The sequence below is a fragment of the Schistocerca serialis genome, unplaced genomic scaffold (genome assembly GCF_023864345.2).
Source record: "Schistocerca serialis cubense isolate TAMUIC-IGC-003099 unplaced genomic scaffold, iqSchSeri2.2 HiC_scaffold_1329, whole genome shotgun sequence".
NCBI classification, from domain to species: domain Eukaryota; kingdom Metazoa; phylum Arthropoda; class Insecta; order Orthoptera; family Acrididae; genus Schistocerca; species Schistocerca serialis.
The window spans coordinates 1-22,115 of NW_026047546.1; the positions used below are offsets into that span (position 1 = coordinate 1).

At 51.4% G+C, this 22,115-nt stretch overlaps 35 non-coding genes across 35 annotated transcripts; 28 read left to right on the top strand and 7 right to left on the bottom strand.

Moving 5' to 3' along the window:
* Positions 1 to 301: 301 nt before the first annotated feature.
* On the top strand, positions 302 to 374 carry Trnam-cau (transfer RNA methionine (anticodon CAU)). The gene has a single exon. It is a non-coding gene; the product is annotated as a tRNA-Met (tRNA).
* A 322-nt stretch (positions 375 to 696) lies between these two features.
* Positions 697 to 768, top strand: Trnae-uuc (transfer RNA glutamic acid (anticodon UUC)). Its single transcript has one exon. It is a non-coding gene; the product is annotated as a tRNA-Glu (tRNA).
* Positions 769 to 1,065: 297 nt separating this feature from the next.
* Positions 1,066 to 1,139, top strand: Trnak-uuu (transfer RNA lysine (anticodon UUU)). Its single transcript has one exon. It is a non-coding gene; the product is annotated as a tRNA-Lys (tRNA).
* Positions 1,140 to 1,278: 139 nt separating this feature from the next.
* Trnas-aga (transfer RNA serine (anticodon AGA)) lies at positions 1,279 to 1,360 on the top strand. The gene has a single exon. It is a non-coding gene; the product is annotated as a tRNA-Ser (tRNA).
* Positions 1,361 to 1,632: 272 nt separating this feature from the next.
* Positions 1,633 to 1,704, bottom strand: Trnag-ucc (transfer RNA glycine (anticodon UCC)). Its single transcript has one exon. It is a non-coding gene; the product is annotated as a tRNA-Gly (tRNA).
* Positions 1,705 to 2,517: 813 nt separating this feature from the next.
* On the top strand, positions 2,518 to 2,590 carry Trnam-cau (transfer RNA methionine (anticodon CAU)). Its single transcript has one exon. It is a non-coding gene; the product is annotated as a tRNA-Met (tRNA).
* A 322-nt stretch (positions 2,591 to 2,912) lies between these two features.
* Positions 2,913 to 2,984, top strand: Trnae-uuc (transfer RNA glutamic acid (anticodon UUC)). Its single transcript has one exon. It is a non-coding gene; the product is annotated as a tRNA-Glu (tRNA).
* Positions 2,985 to 3,280: 296 nt separating this feature from the next.
* Positions 3,281 to 3,353, top strand: Trnak-uuu (transfer RNA lysine (anticodon UUU)). The gene has a single exon. It is a non-coding gene; the product is annotated as a tRNA-Lys (tRNA).
* Positions 3,354 to 3,492: 139 nt separating this feature from the next.
* On the top strand, positions 3,493 to 3,574 carry Trnas-aga (transfer RNA serine (anticodon AGA)). Its single transcript has one exon. It is a non-coding gene; the product is annotated as a tRNA-Ser (tRNA).
* A 272-nt stretch (positions 3,575 to 3,846) lies between these two features.
* Trnag-ucc (transfer RNA glycine (anticodon UCC)) lies at positions 3,847 to 3,918 on the bottom strand. Its single transcript has one exon. It is a non-coding gene; the product is annotated as a tRNA-Gly (tRNA).
* Positions 3,919 to 4,731: 813 nt separating this feature from the next.
* Positions 4,732 to 4,804, top strand: Trnam-cau (transfer RNA methionine (anticodon CAU)). Its single transcript has one exon. It is a non-coding gene; the product is annotated as a tRNA-Met (tRNA).
* Positions 4,805 to 5,126: 322 nt separating this feature from the next.
* On the top strand, positions 5,127 to 5,198 carry Trnae-uuc (transfer RNA glutamic acid (anticodon UUC)). The gene has a single exon. It is a non-coding gene; the product is annotated as a tRNA-Glu (tRNA).
* Positions 5,199 to 5,494: 296 nt separating this feature from the next.
* Positions 5,495 to 5,567, top strand: Trnak-uuu (transfer RNA lysine (anticodon UUU)). The gene has a single exon. It is a non-coding gene; the product is annotated as a tRNA-Lys (tRNA).
* A 139-nt stretch (positions 5,568 to 5,706) lies between these two features.
* On the top strand, positions 5,707 to 5,788 carry Trnas-aga (transfer RNA serine (anticodon AGA)). Its single transcript has one exon. It is a non-coding gene; the product is annotated as a tRNA-Ser (tRNA).
* A 272-nt stretch (positions 5,789 to 6,060) lies between these two features.
* On the bottom strand, positions 6,061 to 6,132 carry Trnag-ucc (transfer RNA glycine (anticodon UCC)). Its single transcript has one exon. It is a non-coding gene; the product is annotated as a tRNA-Gly (tRNA).
* An 813-nt stretch (positions 6,133 to 6,945) lies between these two features.
* Positions 6,946 to 7,018, top strand: Trnam-cau (transfer RNA methionine (anticodon CAU)). Its single transcript has one exon. It is a non-coding gene; the product is annotated as a tRNA-Met (tRNA).
* A 322-nt stretch (positions 7,019 to 7,340) lies between these two features.
* Positions 7,341 to 7,412, top strand: Trnae-uuc (transfer RNA glutamic acid (anticodon UUC)). Its single transcript has one exon. It is a non-coding gene; the product is annotated as a tRNA-Glu (tRNA).
* Positions 7,413 to 7,708: 296 nt separating this feature from the next.
* Positions 7,709 to 7,781, top strand: Trnak-uuu (transfer RNA lysine (anticodon UUU)). Its single transcript has one exon. It is a non-coding gene; the product is annotated as a tRNA-Lys (tRNA).
* Positions 7,782 to 7,920: 139 nt separating this feature from the next.
* Positions 7,921 to 8,002, top strand: Trnas-aga (transfer RNA serine (anticodon AGA)). The gene has a single exon. It is a non-coding gene; the product is annotated as a tRNA-Ser (tRNA).
* Positions 8,003 to 8,273: 271 nt separating this feature from the next.
* On the bottom strand, positions 8,274 to 8,345 carry Trnag-ucc (transfer RNA glycine (anticodon UCC)). The gene has a single exon. It is a non-coding gene; the product is annotated as a tRNA-Gly (tRNA).
* An 813-nt stretch (positions 8,346 to 9,158) lies between these two features.
* Positions 9,159 to 9,231, top strand: Trnam-cau (transfer RNA methionine (anticodon CAU)). The gene has a single exon. It is a non-coding gene; the product is annotated as a tRNA-Met (tRNA).
* Positions 9,232 to 9,553: 322 nt separating this feature from the next.
* Trnae-uuc (transfer RNA glutamic acid (anticodon UUC)) lies at positions 9,554 to 9,625 on the top strand. The gene has a single exon. It is a non-coding gene; the product is annotated as a tRNA-Glu (tRNA).
* Positions 9,626 to 9,921: 296 nt separating this feature from the next.
* Trnak-uuu (transfer RNA lysine (anticodon UUU)) lies at positions 9,922 to 9,994 on the top strand. Its single transcript has one exon. It is a non-coding gene; the product is annotated as a tRNA-Lys (tRNA).
* Positions 9,995 to 10,133: 139 nt separating this feature from the next.
* Positions 10,134 to 10,215, top strand: Trnas-aga (transfer RNA serine (anticodon AGA)). Its single transcript has one exon. It is a non-coding gene; the product is annotated as a tRNA-Ser (tRNA).
* A 272-nt stretch (positions 10,216 to 10,487) lies between these two features.
* Positions 10,488 to 10,559, bottom strand: Trnag-ucc (transfer RNA glycine (anticodon UCC)). Its single transcript has one exon. It is a non-coding gene; the product is annotated as a tRNA-Gly (tRNA).
* An 813-nt stretch (positions 10,560 to 11,372) lies between these two features.
* On the top strand, positions 11,373 to 11,445 carry Trnam-cau (transfer RNA methionine (anticodon CAU)). The gene has a single exon. It is a non-coding gene; the product is annotated as a tRNA-Met (tRNA).
* A 322-nt stretch (positions 11,446 to 11,767) lies between these two features.
* On the top strand, positions 11,768 to 11,839 carry Trnae-uuc (transfer RNA glutamic acid (anticodon UUC)). Its single transcript has one exon. It is a non-coding gene; the product is annotated as a tRNA-Glu (tRNA).
* Positions 11,840 to 12,135: 296 nt separating this feature from the next.
* Trnak-uuu (transfer RNA lysine (anticodon UUU)) lies at positions 12,136 to 12,208 on the top strand. The gene has a single exon. It is a non-coding gene; the product is annotated as a tRNA-Lys (tRNA).
* A 6,611-nt stretch (positions 12,209 to 18,819) lies between these two features.
* Positions 18,820 to 18,891, bottom strand: Trnag-ucc (transfer RNA glycine (anticodon UCC)). Its single transcript has one exon. It is a non-coding gene; the product is annotated as a tRNA-Gly (tRNA).
* Positions 18,892 to 19,704: 813 nt separating this feature from the next.
* On the top strand, positions 19,705 to 19,777 carry Trnam-cau (transfer RNA methionine (anticodon CAU)). The gene has a single exon. It is a non-coding gene; the product is annotated as a tRNA-Met (tRNA).
* A 322-nt stretch (positions 19,778 to 20,099) lies between these two features.
* Positions 20,100 to 20,171, top strand: Trnae-uuc (transfer RNA glutamic acid (anticodon UUC)). Its single transcript has one exon. It is a non-coding gene; the product is annotated as a tRNA-Glu (tRNA).
* Positions 20,172 to 20,467: 296 nt separating this feature from the next.
* Trnak-uuu (transfer RNA lysine (anticodon UUU)) lies at positions 20,468 to 20,540 on the top strand. Its single transcript has one exon. It is a non-coding gene; the product is annotated as a tRNA-Lys (tRNA).
* A 139-nt stretch (positions 20,541 to 20,679) lies between these two features.
* Trnas-aga (transfer RNA serine (anticodon AGA)) lies at positions 20,680 to 20,761 on the top strand. Its single transcript has one exon. It is a non-coding gene; the product is annotated as a tRNA-Ser (tRNA).
* A 272-nt stretch (positions 20,762 to 21,033) lies between these two features.
* On the bottom strand, positions 21,034 to 21,105 carry Trnag-ucc (transfer RNA glycine (anticodon UCC)). The gene has a single exon. It is a non-coding gene; the product is annotated as a tRNA-Gly (tRNA).
* An 813-nt stretch (positions 21,106 to 21,918) lies between these two features.
* Trnam-cau (transfer RNA methionine (anticodon CAU)) lies at positions 21,919 to 21,991 on the top strand. The gene has a single exon. It is a non-coding gene; the product is annotated as a tRNA-Met (tRNA).
* The last annotated feature ends 124 nt before the right edge of the window (positions 21,992 to 22,115 follow it).

Below are 22,115 nucleotides of genomic sequence, written 5' to 3' on the forward strand. Positions count from 1 at the left end.
GGATTCGCTGTGAGAAGAACCAAACACGCAGCACGCAAGAGACCGTACTTGGACGGACGCGTGCTATTTCTGAACTCTAGCGTCAGCCTGGCCCTACAGGCCGCTGTGTTCAGGTGCCGCAAGGGCGATGTACTGTAACCTCAGGCAGTGCTGCTTTCCGTTGAAAAAGCCGCGGCAGCAGTTTAATCTAGCAATTCGGGAAAGCACGTGTAGCAACACAACAGATTCTTGAGAAAGCGCAAACTGTCTATCTCTAATATGCGAGACTTACCAAGTTTCCTGGGACGTTGCTTGCAAACGTGCCTCGGTAGCGCAGTGGGTAGCGCGTAAGTCTCATAATCTTAAGGTCGTGAGTTCGATCCTCACCCGGGGCATTTAATTTGCTGTACATCATGGCTGAATTAACGGCGTTGCTGTTGCTAGGGAACGAACTGAATTGTCGTTTGTTATCCACAAGGAGCCCACGCCTCAGCGTTAAAATGTTTACATCCAGCTATGGCAAGGTACAGCTTTGACCTTTCTCCTCCCCTGTTGTGAGTAAAATATGATGCAAACTGCAATGAATTGTCAGTTTCGAGCTGTGCGCCATGCCAGTCTGCAAGCGCAAATATGCTCGCAAACAGAGAACACCACTAAGTCCGGATTCAGCACGAAAAGCGAGAGGAGAGGGAGTAAATCTGACGTTTATCGAGCAAATCCGGTGTGGTCTAGTGGCTAGGATACCTGGCTTTCACCCAGGAGGCCCGGGTTCGATTCCCGGTACCGGAAGGGAAGTTTTTGCGCACACGACCCTCCATGTTTTGGCCCTCCAACCCTCGTTTGTCGCCCTCCTTCCGGAGCTTCAACCGAGCGTAATCGGGGAAAACAGGCACGAGATGCAATTACTGTCAGCACCGGGGTAAAGGGAGAAGAGGCACTGGTCCGCTGTTGGGCTTGCTACCAGCGTCAGTGGCAAGTCGGTGAAGTCGCCAGTTGCGCCAGAAGCCAGCAATTACCGTAGTACGCCTACACACGCGTTCCAGTTATTCACATTGCCTGCAGCTGCTCCATCCACAGCAAGCGTGAGCCCGGGATAGCTCAGTCGGTAGAGCATTAGGCTTTTAACCTAAGGGTCCAGGGTTCGAGTCCCTGTCCGGGCGAAGATTTTAACGCTTCCGTAATGGCTCGTCTCGTAGCGCTGGTAGCCCTGCCGTAATCAGTGCACGGAGTTCGTTTCCTGTCAACATTCTGCGCAGAACGGTTTGATTTTTCACGATTCGAGGGGACTTTTGGCTGCGAGCAGTCGTGGCCGAGTGGTTAAGGCGTCTGACTAGAAATCAGATTCCCTCTGGGAGCGTAGGTTCGAGTCCTACCGACTGCGTCTCTTTTTTTTTTATTTTTTTGTTTAAGAAGAAGGAGCACAAAACTTCGCAGTTTGCCTGTACTTCGCTACACCTCACCTCTCACAGCCGTTTATATCGCCTGTCCTCTTGATAAGGGCGAATTCCAAGCGTCAGCTTTCGCGTCAGCCGAGCAAAGTCGGGACAAGTCGGGACATACTACAGGATGGCCTGGAGTGGAGCAACGACGGAAAGAAAACGTTAATGTAACAGCACGTGGCTCACATACTCAGACGTAAAAATTTGCGCCCGTTGCGGTGGCCGGGAATCGAACCCGGATCAACTGCTGGGAAGGCAACTATGCTCACCATTACACCACCACCGCACAGCCGCTGCTCGTAACGCCGCGCTGTGTCGGCTTCCCGCCCGCCGGCAGCGGCCCACGGTGATAGTAGCTGTAGGCGCTTTACGAGGTAGGAGGGTGCATCCACACGCGTTCGGGCAGCGCCTCCACGCACGCTGCGTCTTTGGGCAAGACTCGTCGCCGCGGCCGCAAGGTTACTCACACGATAGTGATGAGCGGTCGCTTTAAGGCAGTGTAGTGGGGGACTCCGCGTGTGTAGCACTTTTTTCGGCTGTATCCGGCGTCGTTGGGTGGCAATCCCACTTTCCCTGCAGACAGCTACTCTGGAATATGCTCGGGAAGCACGGCCGACCGCCCCCAACAAATGCAACTAAAAAAATGAGAACAACAACTAAAAAAGTGGTAGGTTGTTCGCCTACCACTCGGGCGGCCCGGGTTCGATTCCCGGCCGATGCATCGTTTTGCTGTTCTCGCTATAATGCTGCCGCGCCGATTGCTCGTTTGAGCTGCGTCAGCCTCAGGAATGTATAGCAGGATTCGCTGTGAGAAGAACCAAACACGCAGCACGCAAGAGACCGTACTTGGACGGACGCGTGCTATTTCTGAACTCTAGCGTCAGCCTGGCCCTACAGGCCGCTGTGTTCAGGTGCCGCAAGGGCGATGTACTGTAACCTCAGGCAGTGCTGCTTTCCGTTGAAAAAGCCGCGGCAGCAGTTTAATCTAGCAATTCGGGAAAGCACGTGTAGCAACACAACAGATTCTTGAGAAAGCGCAAACTGTCTATCTCTAATATGCGAGACTTACCAAGTTTCCTGGGACGTTGCTTGCAAACGTGCCTCGGTAGCGCAGTGGGTAGCGCGTAAGTCTCATAATCTTAAGGTCGTGAGTTCGATCCTCACCCGGGGCATTTAATTTGCTGTACATCATGGCTGAATTAACGGCGTTGCTGTTGCTAGGGAACGAACTGAATTGTCGTTTGTTATCCACAAGGAGCCCACGCCTCAGCGTTAAAATGTTTACATCCAGCTATGGCAAGGTACAGCTTTGACCTTTCTCCTCCCCTGTTGTGAGTAAAATATGATGCAAACTGCAATGAATTGTCAGTTTCGAGCTGTGCGCCATGCCAGTCTGCAAGCGCAAATATGCTCGCAAACAGAGAACACCACTAAGTCCGGATTCAGCACGAAAAGCGAGAGGAGAGGGAGTAAATCTGACGTTTATCGAGCAAATCCGGTGTGGTCTAGTGGCTAGGATACCTGGCTTTCACCCAGGAGGCCCGGGTTCGATTCCCGGTACCGGAAGGGAAGTTTTTGCGCACACGACCCTCCATGTTTTGGCCCTCCAACCCTCGTTTGTCGCCCTCCTTCCGGAGCTTCAACCGAGCGTAATCGGGGAAAACAGGCACGAGATGCAATTACTGTCAGCACCGGGGTAAAGGGAGAAGAGGCACTGGTCCGCTGTTGGGCTGCTACCAGCGTCAGTGGCAAGTCGGTGAAGTCGCCAGTTGCGCCAGAAGCCAGCAATTACCGTAGTACGCCTACACACGCGTTCCAGTTATTCACATTGCCTGCAGCTGCTCCATCCACAGCAAGCGTGAGCCCGGATAGCTCAGTCGGTAGAGCATTAGGCTTTTAACCTAAGGGTCCAGGGTTCGAGTCCCTGTCCGGGCGAAGATTTTAACGCTTCCGTAATGGCTCGTCTCGTAGCGCTGGTAGCCCTGCCGTAATCAGTGCACGGAGTTCGTTTCCTGTCAACATTCTGCGCAGAACGGTTTGATTTTTCACGATTCGAGGGGACTTTTGGCTGCGAGCAGTCGTGGCCGAGTGGTTAAGGCGTCTGACTAGAAATCAGATTCCCTCTGGGAGCGTAGGTTCGAGTCCTACCGACTGCGTCTCTTTTTTTTTTATTTTTTTGTTTAAGAAGAAGGAGCACAAAACTTCGCAGTTTGCCTGTACTTCGCTACACCTCACCTCTCACAGCCGTTTATATCGCCTGTCCTCTTGATAAGGGCGAATTCCAAGCGTCAGCTTTCGCGTCAGCCGAGCAAAGTCGGGACAAGTCGGGACATACTACAGGATGGCCTGGAGTGGAGCAACGACGGAAAGAAAACGTTAATGTAACAGCACGTGGCTCACATACTCAGACGTAAAAATTTGCGCCCGTTGCGGTGGCCGGGAATCGAACCCGGATCAACTGCTGGGAAGGCAACTATGCTCACCATTACACCACCACCGCACAGCCGCTGCTCGTAACGCCGCGCTGTGTCGGCTTCCCGCCCGCCGGCAGCGGCCCACGGTGATAGTAGCTGTAGGCGCTTTACGAGGTAGGAGGGTGCATCCACACGCGTTCGGGCAGCGCCTCCACGCACGCTGCGTCTTTGGGCAAGACTCGTCGCCGCGGCCGCAAGGTTACTCACACGATAGTGATGAGCGGTCGCTTTAAGGCAGTGTAGTGGGGGACTCCGCGTGTGTAGCAGTTTTTTCGGCTGTATCCGGCGTCGTTGGGTGGCAATCCCACTTTCCCTGCAGACAGCTACTCTGGAATATGCTCGGGAAGCACGGCCGACCGCCCCCAACAAATGCAACTAAAAAAATGAGAACAACAACTAAAAAAGTGGTAGGTTGTTCGCCTACCACTCGGGCGGCCCGGGTTCGATTCCCGGCCGATGCATCGTTTTGCTGTTCTCGCTATAATGCTGCCGCGCCGATTGCTCGTTTGAGCTGCGTCAGCCTCAGGAATGTATAGCAGGATTCGCTGTGAGAAGAACCAAACACGCAGCACGCAAGAGACCGTACTTGGACGGACGCGTGCTATTTCTGAACTCTAGCGTCAGCCTGGCCCTACAGGCCGCTGTGTTCAGGTGCCGCAAGGGCGATGTACTGTAACCTCAGGCAGTGCTGCTTTCCGTTGAAAAAGCCGCGGCAGCAGTTTAATCTAGCAATTCGGGAAAGCACGTGTAGCAACACAACAGATTCTTGAGAAAGCGCAAACTGTCTATCTCTAATATGCGAGACTTACCAAGTTTCCTGGGACGTTGCTTGCAAACGTGCCTCGGTAGCGCAGTGGGTAGCGCGTAAGTCTCATAATCTTAAGGTCGTGAGTTCGATCCTCACCCGGGGCATTTAATTTGCTGTACATCATGGCTGAATTAACGGCGTTGCTGTTGCTAGGGAACGAACTGAATTGTCGTTTGTTATCCACAAGGAGCCCACGCCTCAGCGTTAAAATGTTTACATCCAGCTATGGCAAGGTACAGCTTTGACCTTTCTCCTCCCCTGTTGTGAGTAAAATATGATGCAAACTGCAATGAATTGTCAGTTTCGAGCTGTGCGCCATGCCAGTCTGCAAGCGCAAATATGCTCGCAAACAGAGAACACCACTAAGTCCGGATTCAGCACGAAAAGCGAGAGGAGAGGGAGTAAATCTGACGTTTATCGAGCAAATCCGGTGTGGTCTAGTGGCTAGGATACCTGGCTTTCACCCAGGAGGCCCGGGTTCGATTCCCGGTACCGGAAGGGAAGTTTTTGCGCACACGACCCTCCATGTTTTGGCCCTCCAACCCTCGTTTGTCGCCCTCCTTCCGGAGCTTCAACCGAGCGTAATCGGGGAAAACAGGCACGAGATGCAATTACTGTCAGCACCGGGGTAAAGGGAGAAGAGGCACTGGTCCGCTGTTGGGCTGCTACCAGCGTCAGTGGCAAGTCGGTGAAGTCGCCAGTTGCGCCAGAAGCCAGCAATTACCGTAGTACGCCTACACACGCGTTCCAGTTATTCACATTGCCTGCAGCTGCTCCATCCACAGCAAGCGTGAGCCCGGATAGCTCAGTCGGTAGAGCATTAGGCTTTTAACCTAAGGGTCCAGGGTTCGAGTCCCTGTCCGGGCGAAGATTTTAACGCTTCCGTAATGGCTCGTCTCGTAGCGCTGGTAGCCCTGCCGTAATCAGTGCACGGAGTTCGTTTCCTGTCAACATTCTGCGCAGAACGGTTTGATTTTTCACGATTCGAGGGGACTTTTGGCTGCGAGCAGTCGTGGCCGAGTGGTTAAGGCGTCTGACTAGAAATCAGATTCCCTCTGGGAGCGTAGGTTCGAGTCCTACCGACTGCGTCTCTTTTTTTTTTATTTTTTTGTTTAAGAAGAAGGAGCACAAAACTTCGCAGTTTGCCTGTACTTCGCTACACCTCACCTCTCACAGCCGTTTATATCGCCTGTCCTCTTGATAAGGGCGAATTCCAAGCGTCAGCTTTCGCGTCAGCCGAGCAAAGTCGGGACAAGTCGGGACATACTACAGGATGGCCTGGAGTGGAGCAACGACGGAAAGAAAACGTTAATGTAACAGCACGTGGCTCACATACTCAGACGTAAAAATTTGCGCCCGTTGCGGTGGCCGGGAATCGAACCCGGATCACCTGCTGGGAAGGCAACTATGCTCACCATTACACCACCACCGCACAGCCGCTGCTCGTAACGCCGCGCTGTGTCGGCTTCCCGCCCGCCGGCAGCGGCCCACGGTGATAGTAGCTGTAGGCGCTTTACGAGGTAGGAGGGTGCATCCACACGCGTTCGGGCAGCGCCTCCACGCACGCTGCGTCTTTGGGCAAGACTCGTCGCCGCGGCCGCAAGGTTACTCACACGATAGTGATGAGCGGTCGCTTTAAGGCAGTGTAGTGGGGGACTCCGCGTGTGTAGCAGTTTTTTCGGCTGTATCCGGCGTCGTTGGGTGGCAATCCCACTTTCCCTGCAGACAGCTACTCTGGAATATGCTCGGGAAGCACGGCCGACCGCCCCCAACAAATGCAACTAAAAAAATGAGAACAACAACTAAAAAAGTGGTAGGTTGTTCGCCTACCACTCGGGCGGCCCGGGTTCGATTCCCGGCCGATGCATCGTTTTGCTGTTCTCGCTATAATGCTGCCGCGCCGATTGCTCGTTTGAGCTGCGTCAGCCTCAGGAATGTATAGCAGGATTCGCTGTGAGAAGAACCAAACACGCAGCACGCAAGAGACCGTACTTGGACGGACGCGTGCTATTTCTGAACTCTAGCGTCAGCCTGGCCCTACAGGCCGCTGTGTTCAGGTGCCGCAAGGGCGATGTACTGTAACCTCAGGCAGTGCTGCTTTCCGTTGAAAAAGCCGCGGCAGCAGTTTAATCTAGCAATTCGGGAAAGCACGTGTAGCAACACAACAGATTCTTGAGAAAGCGCAAACTGTCTATCTCTAATATGCGAGACTTACCAAGTTTCCTGGGACGTTGCTTGCAAACGTGCCTCGGTAGCGCAGTGGGTAGCGCGTAAGTCTCATAATCTTAAGGTCGTGAGTTCGATCCTCACCCGGGGCATTTAATTTGCTGTACATCATGGCTGAATTAACGGCGTTGCTGTTGCTAGGGAACGAACTGAATTGTCGTTTGTTATCCACAAGGAGCCCACGCCTCAGCGTTAAAATGTTTACATCCAGCTATGGCAAGGTACAGCTTTGACCTTTCTCCTCCCCTGTTGTGAGTAAAATATGATGCAAACTGCAATGAATTGTCAGTTTCGAGCTGTGCGCCATGCCAGTCTGCAAGCGCAAATATGCTCGCAAACAGAGAACACCACTAAGTCCGGATTCAGCACGAAAAGCGAGAGGAGAGGGAGTAAATCTGACGTTTATCGAGCAAATCCGGTGTGGTCTAGTGGCTAGGATACCTGGCTTTCACCCAGGAGGCCCGGGTTCGATTCCCGGTACCGGAAGGGAAGTTTTTGCGCACACGACCCTCCATGTTTTGGCCCTCCAACCCTCGTTTGTCGCCCTCCTTCCGGAGCTTCAACCGAGCGTAATCGGGGAAAACAGGCACGAGATGCAATTACTGTCAGCACCGGGGTAAAGGGAGAAGAGGCACTGGTCCGCTGTTGGGCTGCTACCAGCGTCAGTGGCAAGTCGGTGAAGTCGCCAGTTGCGCCAGAAGCCAGCAATTACCGTAGTACGCCTACACACGCGTTCCAGTTATTCACATTGCCTGCAGCTGCTCCATCCACAGCAAGCGTGAGCCCGGATAGCTCAGTCGGTAGAGCATTAGGCTTTTAACCTAAGGGTCCAGGGTTCGAGTCCCTGTCCGGGCGAAGATTTTAACGCTTCCGTAATGGCTCGTCTCGTAGCGCTGGTAGCCCTGCCGTAATCAGTGCACGGAGTTCGTTTCCTGTCAACATTCTGCGCAGAACGGTTTGATTTTTCACGATTCGAGGGGACTTTTGGCTGCGAGCAGTCGTGGCCGAGTGGTTAAGGCGTCTGACTAGAAATCAGATTCCCTCTGGGAGCGTAGGTTCGAGTCCTACCGACTGCGTCTCTTTTTTTTTATTTTTTTGTTTAAGAAGAAGGAGCACAAAACTTCGCAGTTTGCCTGTACTTCGCTACACCTCACCTCTCACAGCCGTTTATATCGCCTGTCCTCTTGATAAGGGCGAATTCCAAGCGTCAGCTTTCGCGTCAGCCGAGCAAAGTCGGGACAAGTCGGGACATACTACAGGATGGCCTGGAGTGGAGCAACGACGGAAAGAAAACGTTAATGTAACAGCACGTGGCTCACATACTCAGACGTAAAAATTTGCGCCCGTTGCGGTGGCCGGGAATCGAACCCGGATCAACTGCTGGGAAGGCAACTATGCTCACCATTACACCACCACCGCACAGCCGCTGCTCGTAACGCCGCGCTGTGTCGGCTTCCCGCCCGCCGGCAGCGGCCCACGGTGATAGTAGCTGTAGGCGCTTTACGAGGTAGGAGGGTGCATCCACACGCGTTCGGGCAGCGCCTCCACGCACGCTGCGTCTTTGGGCAAGACTCGTCGCCGCGGCCGCAAGGTTACTCACACGATAGTGATGAGCGGTCGCTTTAAGGCAGTGTAGTGGGGGACTCCGCGTGTGTAGCACTTTTTTCGGCTGTATCCGGCGTCGTTGGGTGGCAATCCCACTTTCCCTGCAGACAGCTACTCTGGAATATGCTCGGGAAGCACGGCCGACCGCCCCCAACAAATGCAACTAAAAAAATGAGAACAACAACTAAAAAAGTGGTAGGTTGTTCGCCTACCACTCGGGCGGCCCGGGTTCGATTCCCGGCCGATGCATCGTTTTGCTGTTCTCGCTATAATGCTGCCGCGCCGATTGCTCGTTTGAGCTGCGTCAGCCTCAGGAATGTATAGCAGGATTCGCTGTGAGAAGAACCAAACACGCAGCACGCAAGAGACCGTACTTGGACGGACGCGTGCTATTTCTGAACTCTAGCGTCAGCCTGGCCCTACAGGCCGCTGTGTTCAGGTGCCGCAAGGGCGATGTACTGTAACCTCAGGCAGTGCTGCTTTCCGTTGAAAAAGCCGCGGCAGCAGTTTAATCTAGCAATTCGGGAAAGCACGTGTAGCAACACAACAGATTCTTGAGAAAGCGCAAACTGTCTATCTCTAATATGCGAGACTTACCAAGTTTCCTGGGACGTTGCTTGCAAACGTGCCTCGGTAGCGCAGTGGGTAGCGCGTAAGTCTCATAATCTTAAGGTCGTGAGTTCGATCCTCACCCGGGGCATTTAATTTGCTGTACATCATGGCTGAATTAACGGCGTTGCTGTTGCTAGGGAACGAACTGAATTGTCGTTTGTTATCCACAAGGAGCCCACGCCTCAGCGTTAAAATGTTTACATCCAGCTATGGCAAGGTACAGCTTTGACCTTTCTCCTCCCCTGTTGTGAGTAAAATATGATGCAAACTGCAATGAATTGTCAGTTTCGAGCTGTGCGCCATGCCAGTCTGCAAGCGCAAATATGCTCGCAAACAGAGAACACCACTAAGTCCGGATTCAGCACGAAAAGCGAGAGGAGAGGGAGTAAATCTGACGTTTATCGAGCAAATCCGGTGTGGTCTAGTGGCTAGGATACCTGGCTTTCACCCAGGAGGCCCGGGTTCGATTCCCGGTACCGGAAGGGAAGTTTTTGCGCACACGACCCTCCATGTTTTGGCCCTCCAACCCTCGTTTGTCGCCCTCCTTCCGGAGCTTCAACCGAGCGTAATCGGGGAAAACAGGCACGAGATGCAATTACTGTCAGCACCGGGGTAAAGGGAGAAGAGGCACTGGTCCGCTGTTGGGCTGCTACCAGCGTCAGTGGCAAGTCGGTGAAGTCGCCAGTTGCGCCAGAAGCCAGCAATTACCGTAGTACGCCTACACACGCGTTCCAGTTATTCACATTGCCTGCAGCTGCTCCATCCACAGCAAGCGTGAGCCCGGATAGCTCAGTCGGTAGAGCATTAGGCTTTTAACCTAAGGGTCCAGGGTTCGAGTCCCTGTCCGGGCGAAGATTTTAACGCTTCCGTAATGGCTCGTCTCGTAGCGCTGGTAGCCCTGCCGTAATCAGTGCACGGAGTTCGTTTCCTGTCAACATTCTGCGCAGAACGGTTTGATTTTTCACGATTCGAGGGGACTTTTGGCTGCGAGCAGTCGTGGCCGAGTGGTTAAGGCGTCTGACTAGAAATCAGATTCCCTCTGGGAGCGTAGGTTCGAGTCCTACCGACTGCGTCTCTTTTTTTTTTATTTTTTTGTTTAAGAAGAAGGAGCACAAAACTTCGCAGTTTGCCTGTACTTCGCTACACCTCACCTCTCACAGCCGTTTATATCGCCTGTCCTCTTGATAAGGGCGAATTCCAAGCGTCAGCTTTCGCGTCAGCCGAGCAAAGTCGGGACAAGTCGGGACATACTACAGGATGGCCTGGAGTGGAGCAACGACGGAAAGAAAACGTTAATGTAACAGCACGTGGCTCACATACTCAGACGTAAAAATTTGCGCCCGTTGCGGTGGCCGGGAATCGAACCCGGATCAACTGCTGGGAAGGCAACTATGCTCACCATTACACCACCACCGCACAGCCGCTGCTCGTAACGCCGCGCTGTGTCGGCTTCCCGCCCGCCGGCAGCGGCCCACGGTGATAGTAGCTGTAGGCGCTTTACGAGGTAGGAGGGTGCATCCACACGCGTTCGGGCAGCGCCTCCACGCACGCTGCGTCTTTGGGCAAGACTCGTCGCCGCGGCCGCAAGGTTACTCACACGATAGTGATGAGCGGTCGCTTTAAGGCAGTGTAGTGGGGGACTCCGCGTGTGTAGCACTTTTTTCGGCTGTATCCGGCGTCGTTGGGTGGCAATCCCACTTTCCCTGCAGACAGCTACTCTGGAATATGCTCGGGAAGCACGGCCGACCGCCCCCAACAAATGCAACTAAAAAAATGAGAACAACAACTAAAAAAGTGGTAGGTTGTTCGCCTACCACTCGGGCGGCCCGGGTTCGATTCCCGGCCGATGCATCGTTTTGCTGTTCTCGCTATAATGCTGCCGCGCCGATTGCTCGTTTGAGCTGCGTCAGCCTCAGGAATGTATAGCAGGATTCGCTGTGAGAAGAACCAAACACGCAGCACGCAAGAGACCGTACTTGGACGGACGCGTGCTATTTCTGAACTCTAGCGTCAGCCTGGCCCTACAGGCCGCTGTGTTCAGGTGCCGCAAGGGCGATGTACTGTAACCTCAGGCAGTGCTGCTTTCCGTTGAAAAAGCCGCGGCAGCAGTTTAATCTAGCAATTCGGGAAAGCACGTGTAGCAACACAACAGATTCTTGAGAAAGCGCAAACTGTCTATCTCTAATATGCGAGACTTACCAAGTTTCCTGGGACGTTGCTTGCAAACGTGCCTCGGTAGCGCAGTGGGTAGCGCGTAAGTCTCATAATCTTAAGGTCGTGAGTTCGATCCTCACCCGGGGCATTTAATTTGCTGTACATCATGGCTGAATTAACGGCGTTGCTGTTGCTAGGGAACGAACTGAATTGTCGTTTGTTATCCACAAGGAGCCCACGCCTCAGCGTTAAAATGTTTACATCCAGCTATGGCAAGGTACAGCTTTGACCTTTCTCCTCCCCTGTTGTGAGTAAAATATGATGCAAACTGCAATGAATTGTCAGTTTCGAGCTGTGCGCCATGCCAGTCTGCAAGCGCAAATATGCTCGCAAACAGAGAACACCACTAAGTCCGGATTCAGCACGAAAAGCGAGAGGAGAGGGAGTAAATCTGACGTTTATCGAGCAAATCCGGTGTGGTCTAGTGGCTAGGATACCTGGCTTTCACCCAGGAGGCCCGGGTTCGATTCCCGGTACCGGAAGGGAAGTTTTTGCGCACACGACCCTCCATGTTTTGGCCCTCCAACCCTCGTTTGTCGCCCTCCTTCCGGAGCTTCAACCGAGCGTAATCGGGGAAAACAGGCACGAGATGCAATTACTGTCAGCACCGGGGTAAAGGGAGAAGAGGCACTGGTCCGCTGTTGGGCTGCTACCAGCGTCAGTGGCAAGTCGGTGAAGTCGCCAGTTGCGCCAGAAGCCAGCAATTACCGTAGTACGCCTACACACGCGTTCCAGTTATTCACATTGCCTGCAGCTGCTCCATCCACAGCAAGCGTGAGCCCGGATAGCTCAGTCGGTAGAGCATTAGGCTTTTAACCTAAGGGTCCAGGGTTCGAGTCCCTGTCCGGGCGAAGATTTTAACGCTTCCGTAATGGCTCGTCTCGTAGCGCTGGTAGCCCTGCCGTAATCAGTGCACGGAGTTCGTTTCCTGTCAACATTCTGCGCAGAACGGTTTGATTTTTCACGATTCGAGGGGACTTTTGGCTGCGAGCAGTCGTGGCCGAGTGGACGACAGTCTGCCTGCAGCGGCCGTGGCGTGCGGTTGTCTGTGCTTCGCGCTGCGGCTGGCTTGTTTACTTCTGCGGGGTAAGTCGCTCGCTAGCAGCGGTTATTCTTGCGTTTGTGGAATGACGTTGATAATTCAGTGATGGCACATACTATGAGGAAAGACACCTTGAAGTTAACGTTCGATAACACGTTTGCCCGACCAACATCCTTCGAAATCGAGGATTTCCTCGAAGAAGTGATGAAAATTGGCCTCGATGAGATTATCGGTATACATTTGTCGATTCTGTCTAGCATCGTTTATATCAAGATGAGATATGCCGAGTTTTGTGACAAACTAGTTGACTCCTTTAGTTCTGGTTTGAAGTTTAAGCATAGTGATGGCAATGTGGGTGTGGTTACTGTTTCTCACGCAGGGCTTGGACTTCGAACAATTCGCATTTTTGAACTACCGTTTGAGGTCCCAGCAGAACAGATAAACGTTGCGATATCGCCGTATGGCAAAGTTTTGAGCAACTTTGCAGAACGTTGGTCTCCGGCGCATAAGTATCCGGTACTGAATGGCGTCAGGCAGCTTAAAGTTGACTTGCAACGACATATTCCGTCGTACGTCACGGTTTGTGGGTACCGTGCCGTCGTAATGTATGATGGCCAACCTAGAACATGTGCCAGATGTAACTCGACGGGACATGTTCGTGCGGAATGTTTACAGCGTCGTGTTGTTCAACTGCCAACCGGAGAGAGTGTTAGCCCTCCCGCGATGTCAACATTACAGCCATCGTACGTGTCGGTTGCCCGCGGTGAGCCGTCAATACAACCGATTCGCGATAAACCTGCCGGACCCAGTTCCGTCGTTAATGTGACGTCTCCGGACACGCCAGTCGCGTCCGAGATGGCTGCTTCTGAAACACATGAACCTAACAGGACCAGTGAGATGGCGGTGGACCAGCCCTCACGGGGTGCCGAGTTGGTGGAGGTGTCCATGGCTCCTGCTCCCATGTCTGAACGAGTCGCTGAAACGATGCCCAACTCCGACACAGTAATACGTGGTAATCGATCTCCGAAGAAAAATAAAAAGCGGAGGATGGCTCACCAAGGTGCGGAAGATACAGCACCGAGCTTACGGGGAAAGGCTAAATTAATCGGTCAGAATTTAAAAGAAGGGCCCGCAGACGCTGCCGCCTCGCCTTCGCGCTCGCGGGACACAACACGATCAGACGACACCATGTCGGAGACTCCCACGATGTACGACAGCGGACCAGATGAGACGCCCACTCAGCAAACTGAGCCACAGAATACGAATCCACCAGTTTCTGAGCCAGTAGGCACCCTTTGCTCTCCCAATTGGGCGGACGAGTTTGAAACGAACGAAGCTGATGTAGAGATGCAGGAGGATTCCACACCCTCGACCGGCTCCTTGCCCCCCGTATCAGCGGTTGATGGACACAACGTCCACGTGGCCATGGCTACTCAAACGACCGACACGGTCAGCGCCTCCCATTGAAGGCTGTATGACGCACCCTATCGTTTGCTCCTTTCGTACCAAACATCTATGACCACCTTGCAGGCCTACAAGATCCTGACTCTCAATATCAATAAGATACGCAGTGATTTGAATCTGAAGAACTTACAAGACTTGTTATACGCAGCCGACATCGATATAGCCATGCTCCAGGAAGTGAGTGAGATCAGGTTAGACCACATAGCAGGGTATAACGCTTTCGTGAACCCTGGCAACGGTTTCGAACTTGGAACAGCATTACTGTTAAAAGAAGGGATCATTGCAAATTGTGAGGCCAAACTGGTGACCGGCAGAGGGATAGCAGTCACTGTCAATAACATCAGACTGATTAATATTTACGCACCTTCTGGGTCCAGTAATAGGCAACACCGTGCAGAATTTTTTCGCCACGAGATCCTTCCGCTCTTCGGGTCCAACTACAGTGATGTCATTTTTGGCGGCGATTTCAATTGTGTGCTTCGTCCAATCGATCAAACTCCTCACTTTAATCGGTGTGTCGAATTAGAACAGATCATTCAAGAACTCCGCTTCACTGACACTTGGACGCACATGCACGGAGTGGAAGTGGGTTTTACGCATGTTACCAATCATTCGGCAAGTAGGTTAGATAGAATTTACATATCGCGTAATTTAACGCAACACCTGCTACACACCGAAATATGGCCAACTGTATTTTCCGACCATGCTGGCTATATCTGCACCGTCAACATGCAAAAACAGGAAACATACCGGGGTCGAGGGTTATGGAAGTTCAACATCGCACATTTGCATGATCCTGCATGTCGAGAAGCCTTCCTGTCCACCTGGACGGCATGTGAACGCAAATTCAGATCCTACAACTCCGCGATCGAGTGGTGGCTCAAATGCGCCAAACCACAAATTAGGAAAACTTTAATGTTTTACTCCCGTCAGAAAAGTCTGTGGCACAAACGGACCATGGAATTTTACTTTCAGTGTCTTCGGGAGTTGTATAAATGTGACGCGACCGTTATCGGCAATTTTGCAAAGATCAAAAGAATTCAGGCGAAACTTTTAACGCTGCAACGGAAACAGTTGGAAGGTTTTCAAATTCGGGCGCGAGTTCCTAAGACGGTGCAAGAAGAAGAGGCTGCCATGTATCACATGTTACGTGAAAGTCGACGAGGCAGTCGGAAAATCATTACACACATCCGAACCAGCACCGGGGCAATAGTTACTAAACAAAGTGACATTATGCGTGCGATTGAAGAGTACTATCGAGACCTGATGTCCAATAAAATGACAGATGATACCGTGTTTGCGGAGTTTGCGACAAATTTATCACGGAAACTCAGCCCCACAGAGGCGACTCAGCTGATGACAGAGGTGACAGAAGACGAATTAACAGACGTTATCCTAAGGAGTCCGAAGAATAAATCTCCTGGTTGCGATGGAATACCTGCCGAAGTATATCAAACCTTCTGGCCGCAGATGAAATCGAAACTCCTTGCAATATGTAAAGAACTAATGAACCCACAAAAAGTTATTCCGCAGGAATTTCGACAAGGAATTGTTGTCTTACTGCCCAAGACCCCGTGCAGTAACGACCTCACTAACCTGCGACCTCTCACGTTATTAAATAGTGATTATAAACTATTCGCCCGTGTTCTGAGCCAACGGCTCAAAACTGTCATGACCACAATCACAGGACAGTATCAACCGAGTGTCGGTAGAGATAGATCTATTTACCACACGCTCACGGATTACAGAGATGTCATTGCCGTAGCGGAGGCTTGCAAGTTAAAATGCGCCCTCGTCATGATAGACTTTGCAAAAGCGTTCGACAGGGTGAGCCATCGTTTCCTTTTCCGCGTCATGCAGGAATTGGGGTTTCCGCACCAGTTCACCCAAGTACTCGACAATCTGATCCGTAATAGTACGTCGCGAATTCAAATTAATGGTCGCCTCAGTGGCGCTATTGATATCGAGTGTTCGGTGAGGCAAGGCTGTCCGATGTCGATGGCTCTCTTTGCCATCGCCATAGAACCTCTGCTCGCTACGCTAACTGCACATTTGCAGGGATTGGAAATCAATAGCCAGAAGATTGTGTGCCGTGCGTACGCAGATGATGTCGGCTTTCTTGTCGTGAACGCGCAAGAAGTGCGGTCCTCACTTCAAATACTTCAACGATATGAGGCGGTATCTGGGGCGAAGGTGAACTGGCAAAAATCCGGACTCATGAATGTCGGACGGGGAATAAATCTACCCAATCATACCCGATTACGAGAAATTACCAGTATAAAGTGCTTAGGACTTGAGTTTCGGCGGAAGATACAGAATACCATTGCTGTTAATTATAGAGCTTTACTTCATAAAGTTAGGGCATGTGTACAACTGCATAGCATGAGGAAACTGAATGCTCTCCAAAAAATTGAACTGGTCAACACTTATATCCTCTCGAAGATTAACTATGTAGCCAAAGTGTTGCCTCTTCCCAGTGGCATTGCACATAGAATGCTGTCTGCCCTGGGCCATTTTGTGACCAGAGGCAATATCTTCAAAGTTAAATATGTTACGTTGACGCTCCCTCCTCGGAAGGGCGGATTGAACCTCACAGATGTCTATAAAAAGGCACAGGCGCTCTATCTAAGCAGTATGTATAAGCTATGGACAAAATCTCCACACTGTCTCACTGCTCACCTTCTCAACGAAATCTCCCCAGCGAACCTCAACCCCCCGATTGATGTACATCATATTCCACACGACCTTTATCATTTAAAATACTTCCTGCTTGAATATAGTTATGCTCGAACAAGAATTCCGGCGAAGGAAATAACGGTGGTGAAGCAACTTTATAAGACTTTGATCGAGTCCACCTCCAGGAATAACATCGAAGACAAATATACAGCTCACAATTGGCGGGTGATTTGGGATAATATTCATTCACGCCATTTACCGTCTCACGTGCGAGCGTCTTGGTATCTCACGGTGAATCGCAAAATAGCTACCAATGCCAGACTCCATTCCATTCATCTGGCCGATTCACCCTTATGCAACACTTGCCAGGTACAAGATAGCGAGGAACACCGATTTGTCTGCGAAAAAGTGCGAGATGTTTGGGCGGTCATACGACAGTTGTTGGCGAGCATCACTAGACCATGCCCTGCGACCATAACGCCAGCTGACTTCCTCACTCCGGAGGTAGTGCCTTACCCGCAGACCAAAAGAAATTCAGTAAACTGGCTTAAAGGCCACACAGTTTACTATCTTTTCAATGTGAACGAAACGAGTAAAGAAGACTTTCTCCTGTATTTAATGATACAGCACCACCGACTACAGAAGACTAAAAACTATAAAGCTCATTTTGCAAACTTTTTAAGTCACACGATCATTTCACAGCCAATATAGGATGGAGTGCTTAAAGCCATTTCTTCCGACATGGTGGATTCCACTCTTCCTTCGGACGCCCGAAGTGCAGACCAAAGAAGTAAGTGCGGGACAGACTAATTTACGAGTGCGTCACTTGGATCATTCGTCACGTTCAGAAATTAACAGAATGTTTGTAGTAGCGCGTTCCGTATCATTGGCGGATGCCCTGCACAGAACTGCGTTTCCTAGTTTCTTAATTGTAACAGTCGATCCGATGGAGAGAAACAACGATAGAAGACTTTTAATTTATATTTTTCATTCAATACTAACTCTGATTTGTGGGGTGAGACGCACTCATGCGGTGCAAAGTGCACGGATTCCCGGCTCTCCTGAATACATATGAAAATGAACAAATTCATTTACACTGCAAATGGATGCAACATTTCGTCTCCGGACTAATTTCTGTTTTTATGTTACTGGCGGCGGAGTCAAGCCGCAGCATTTCTTCAGTGCGCCGATGAGGTAGGGTGCCGTGGTGACAGTTACGGTGGGAGACAAGATGGCCAGGCCTCAGATTGCATGACCCCTGCCCTCCTTGCCTCTCCCTGCCTGATACCACTTAAAGCACAAAATAAAAAAACAAAAAAAAAAAGTGGTTAAAAAAATGGATAAGGCATCGGTCTATTAAAAACTTAAAAAAAAAAAAAAAAAGAAAAGAAAAAAAAGTGGCGCAATTGGTAAATAAAAAAAAAAAAAAAAAAAAAAAAAAAAAAACAAAAAAAAAAAAAAAGTGGCTAGGATACCTGGCTTTCACCCAGGAGGCCCGGGTTCGATATAAAAAAAAAAAAAAAAAAAAAATAATTTTAAAAAAAAAAAAAAAAAAAAAAAAAAAAAACGGATAAGGCGTCGGACTTCGGATCCGAAGATTGCAGGTTCGAATCCTGTCACGGTCGACTTTTTCCAGTTCTGCAAAAGATGCATGCTGTTTCACTGTGTTGTTTGAGTACTACAAAACTAGTTGAAAGTTGCTGCTGTCCGCTTCCTGGCTGCAAACCGGCGTCTACCTGAAGCACAAGCAAGACAGGGGGTTCTGTAGCGAAATTTTCGGCAAAGTGCCGATCAGGAGAGTTTTTGTTGGAACTACTGCGTCTGATTCAGGACCCAAGAGCTACGCCACAGGCATCTGTTACAATTGTTCATTGAATAGGATTGTAGCTCATTTGTGGCAAAAAAAAAATAAAAAAAAAAAAAAAAAAAAAAAAAAAAAAGTGGTTAAGGCGTCTGACTAGAAATCAGATTCCCTCTGGGAGCGTAGGTTCGAGTCCTACCGACTGCGTCTCTTTTTTTTTTATTTTTTTGTTTAAGAAGAAGGAGCACAAAACTTCGCAGTTTGCCTGTACTTCGCTACACCTCACCTCTCACAGCCGTTTATATCGCCTGTCCTCTTGATAAGGGCGAATTCCAAGCGTCAGCTTTCGCGTCAGCCGAGCAAAGTCGGGACAAGTCGGGACATACTACAGGATGGCCTGGAGTGGAGCAACGACGTAAAGAAAACGTTAATGTAACAGCACGTGGCTCACATACTCAGACGTAAAAATTTGCGCCCGTTGCGGTGGCCGGGAATCGAACCCGGATCAACTGCTGGGAAGGCAACTATGCTCACCATTACACCACCACCGCACAGCCGCTGCTCGTAACGCCGCGCTGTGTCGGCTTCCCGCCCGCCGGCAGCGGCCCACGGTGATAGTAGCTGTAGGCGCTTTACGAGGTAGGAGGGTGCATCCACACGCGTTCGGGCAGCGCCTCCACGCACGCTGCGTCTTTGGGCAAGACTCGTCGCCGCGGCCGCAAGGTTACTCACACGATAGTGATGAGCGGTCGCTTTAAGGCAGTGTAGTGGGGGACTCCGCGTGTGTAGCACTTTTTTCGGCTGTATCCGGCGTCGTTGGGTGGCAATCCCACTTTCCCTGCAGACAGCTACTCTGGAATATGCTCGGGAAGCACGGCCGACCGCCCCCAACAAATGCAACTAAAAAAATGAGAACAACAACTAAAAAAGTGGTAGGTTGTTCGCCTACCACTCGGGCGGCCCGGGTTCGATTCCCGGCCGATGCATCGTTTTGCTGTTCTCGCTATAATGCTGCCGCGCCGATTGCTCGTTTGAGCTGCGTCAGCCTCAGGAATGTATAGCAGGATTCGCTGTGAGAAGAACCAAACACGCAGCACGCAAGAGACCGTACTTGGACGGACGCGTGCTATTTCTGAACTCTAGCGTCAGCCTGGCCCTACAGGCCGCTGTGTTCAGGTGCCGCAAGGGCGATGTACTGTAACCTCAGGCAGTGCTGCTTTCCGTTGAAAAAGCCGCGGCAGCAGTTTAATCTAGCAATTCGGGAAAGCACGTGTAGCAACACAACAGATTCTTGAGAAAGCGCAAACTGTCTATCTCTAATATGCGAGACTTACCAAGTTTCCTGGGACGTTGCTTGCAAACGTGCCTCGGTAGCGCAGTGGGTAGCGCGTAAGTCTCATAATCTTAAGGTCGTGAGTTCGATCCTCACCCGGGGCATTTAATTTGCTGTACATCATGGCTGAATTAACGGCGTTGCTGTTGCTAGGGAACGAACTGAATTGTCGTTTGTTATCCACAAGGAGCCCACGCCTCAGCGTTAAAATGTTTACATCCAGCTATGGCAAGGTACAGCTTTGACCTTTCTCCTCCCCTGTTGTGAGTAAAATATGATGCAAACTGCAATGAATTGTCAGTTTCGAGCTGTGCGCCATGCCAGTCTGCAAGCGCAAATATGCTCGCAAACAGAGAACACCACTAAGTCCGGATTCAGCACGAAAAGCGAGAGGAGAGGGAGTAAATCTGACGTTTATCGAGCAAATCCGGTGTGGTCTAGTGGCTAGGATACCTGGCTTTCACCCAGGAGGCCCGGGTTCGATTCCCGGTACCGGAAGGGAAGTTTTTGCGCACACGACCCTCCATGTTTTGGCCCTCCAACCCTCGTTTGTCGCCCTCCTTCCGGAGCTTCAACCGAGCGTAATCGGGGAAAACAGGCACGAGATGCAATTACTGTCAGCACCGGGGTAAAGGGAGAAGAGGCACTGGTCCGCTGTTGGGCTGCTACCAGCGTCAGTGGCAAGTCGGTGAAGTCGCCAGTTGCGCCAGAAGCCAGCAATTACCGTAGTACGCCTACACACGCGTTCCAGTTATTCACATTGCCTGCAGCTGCTCCATCCACAGCAAGCGTGAGCCCGGATAGCTCAGTCGGTAGAGCATTAGGCTTTTAACCTAAGGGTCCAGGGTTCGAGTCCCTGTCCGGGCGAAGATTTTAACGCTTCCGTAATGGCTCGTCTCGTAGCGCTGGTAGCCCTGCCGTAATCAGTGCACGGAGTTCGTTTCCTGTCAACATTCTGCGCAGAACGGTTTGATTTTTCACGATTCGAGGGGACTTTTGGCTGCGAGCAGTCGTGGCCGAGTGGTTAAGGCGTCTGACTAGAAATCAGATTCCCTCTGGGAGCGTAGGTTCGAGTCCTACCGACTGCGTCTCTTTTTTTTTTATTTTTTTGTTTAAGAAGAAGGAGCACAAAACTTCGCAGTTTGCCTGTACTTCGCTACACCTCACCTCTCACAGCCGTTTATATCGCCTGTCCTCTTGATAAGGGCGAATTCCAAGCGTCAGCTTTCGCGTCAGCCGAGCAAAGTCGGGACAAGTCGGGACATACTACAGGATGGCCTGGAGTGGAGCAACGACGGAAAGAAAACGTTAATGTAACAGCACGTGGCTCACATACTCAGACGTAAAAATTTGCGCCCGTTGCGGTGGCCGGGAATCGAACCCGGATCAACGGCTGGGAAGGCAACTATGCTCACCATTACACCACCACCGCACAGCCGCTGCTCGTAACGCCGCGCTGTGTCGGCTTCCCGCCCGCCGGCAGCGGCCCACGGTGATAGTAGCTGTAGGCGCTTTACGAGGTAGGAGGGTGCATCCACACGCGTTCGGGCAGCGCCTCCACGCACGCTGCGTCTTTGGGCAAGACTCGTCGCCGCGGCCGCAAGGTTACTCACACGATAGTGATGAGCGGTCGCTTTAAGGCAGTGTAGTGGGGGACTCCGCGTGTGTAGCACTTTTTTCGGCTGTATCCGGCGTCGTTGGGTGGCAATCCCACTTTCCCTGCAGACAGCTACTCTGGAATATGCTCGGGAAGCACGGCCGACCGCCCCCAACAAATGCAACTAAAAAAATGAGAACAACAACTAAAAAAGTGGTAGGTTGTTCGCCTACCACTCGGGCGGCCCGGGTTCGATTCCCGGCCGATGCATCGTTTTGCTGTTCTCGCTATAATGCTGCCGCGCCGATTGCTCGTTTGAGCTGCGTCAGCCTCAGGAATGTATAGCAGGATTCGCTGTGAGAAGAACCAAACACGCAGCACGCAAGAGACCGTACTTGGACGGACGCGTGCTATTTCTGAACTCTAGCGTCAGCCTGGCCCTACAGGCCGCTGTGTTCAGGTGCCGCAAGGGCGATGTACTGTAACCTCAGGCAGTGCTGCTTTCCGTTGAAAAAGCCGCGGCAGCAGTTTAATCTAGCAATTCGGGAAAGCACGTGTAGCAACACAACAGATTCTTGAGAAAGCGCAAACTGTCTATCTCTAATATGCGAGACTTACCAAGTTTCCTGGGACGTTGCTTGCAAACGTGCCTCGGTAGCGCAGTGGGTAGCGCGTAAGTCTCATAATCTTAAGGTCGTGAGTTCGATCCTCACCCGGGGCATTTAATTTGCTGTACATCATGGCTGAATTAACGGCGTTGCTGTTGCTAGGGAACGAACTGAATTGTCGTTTGTTATCCACAAGGAGCCCACGCCTCAGCGTTAAAATGTTTACATCCAGCTATG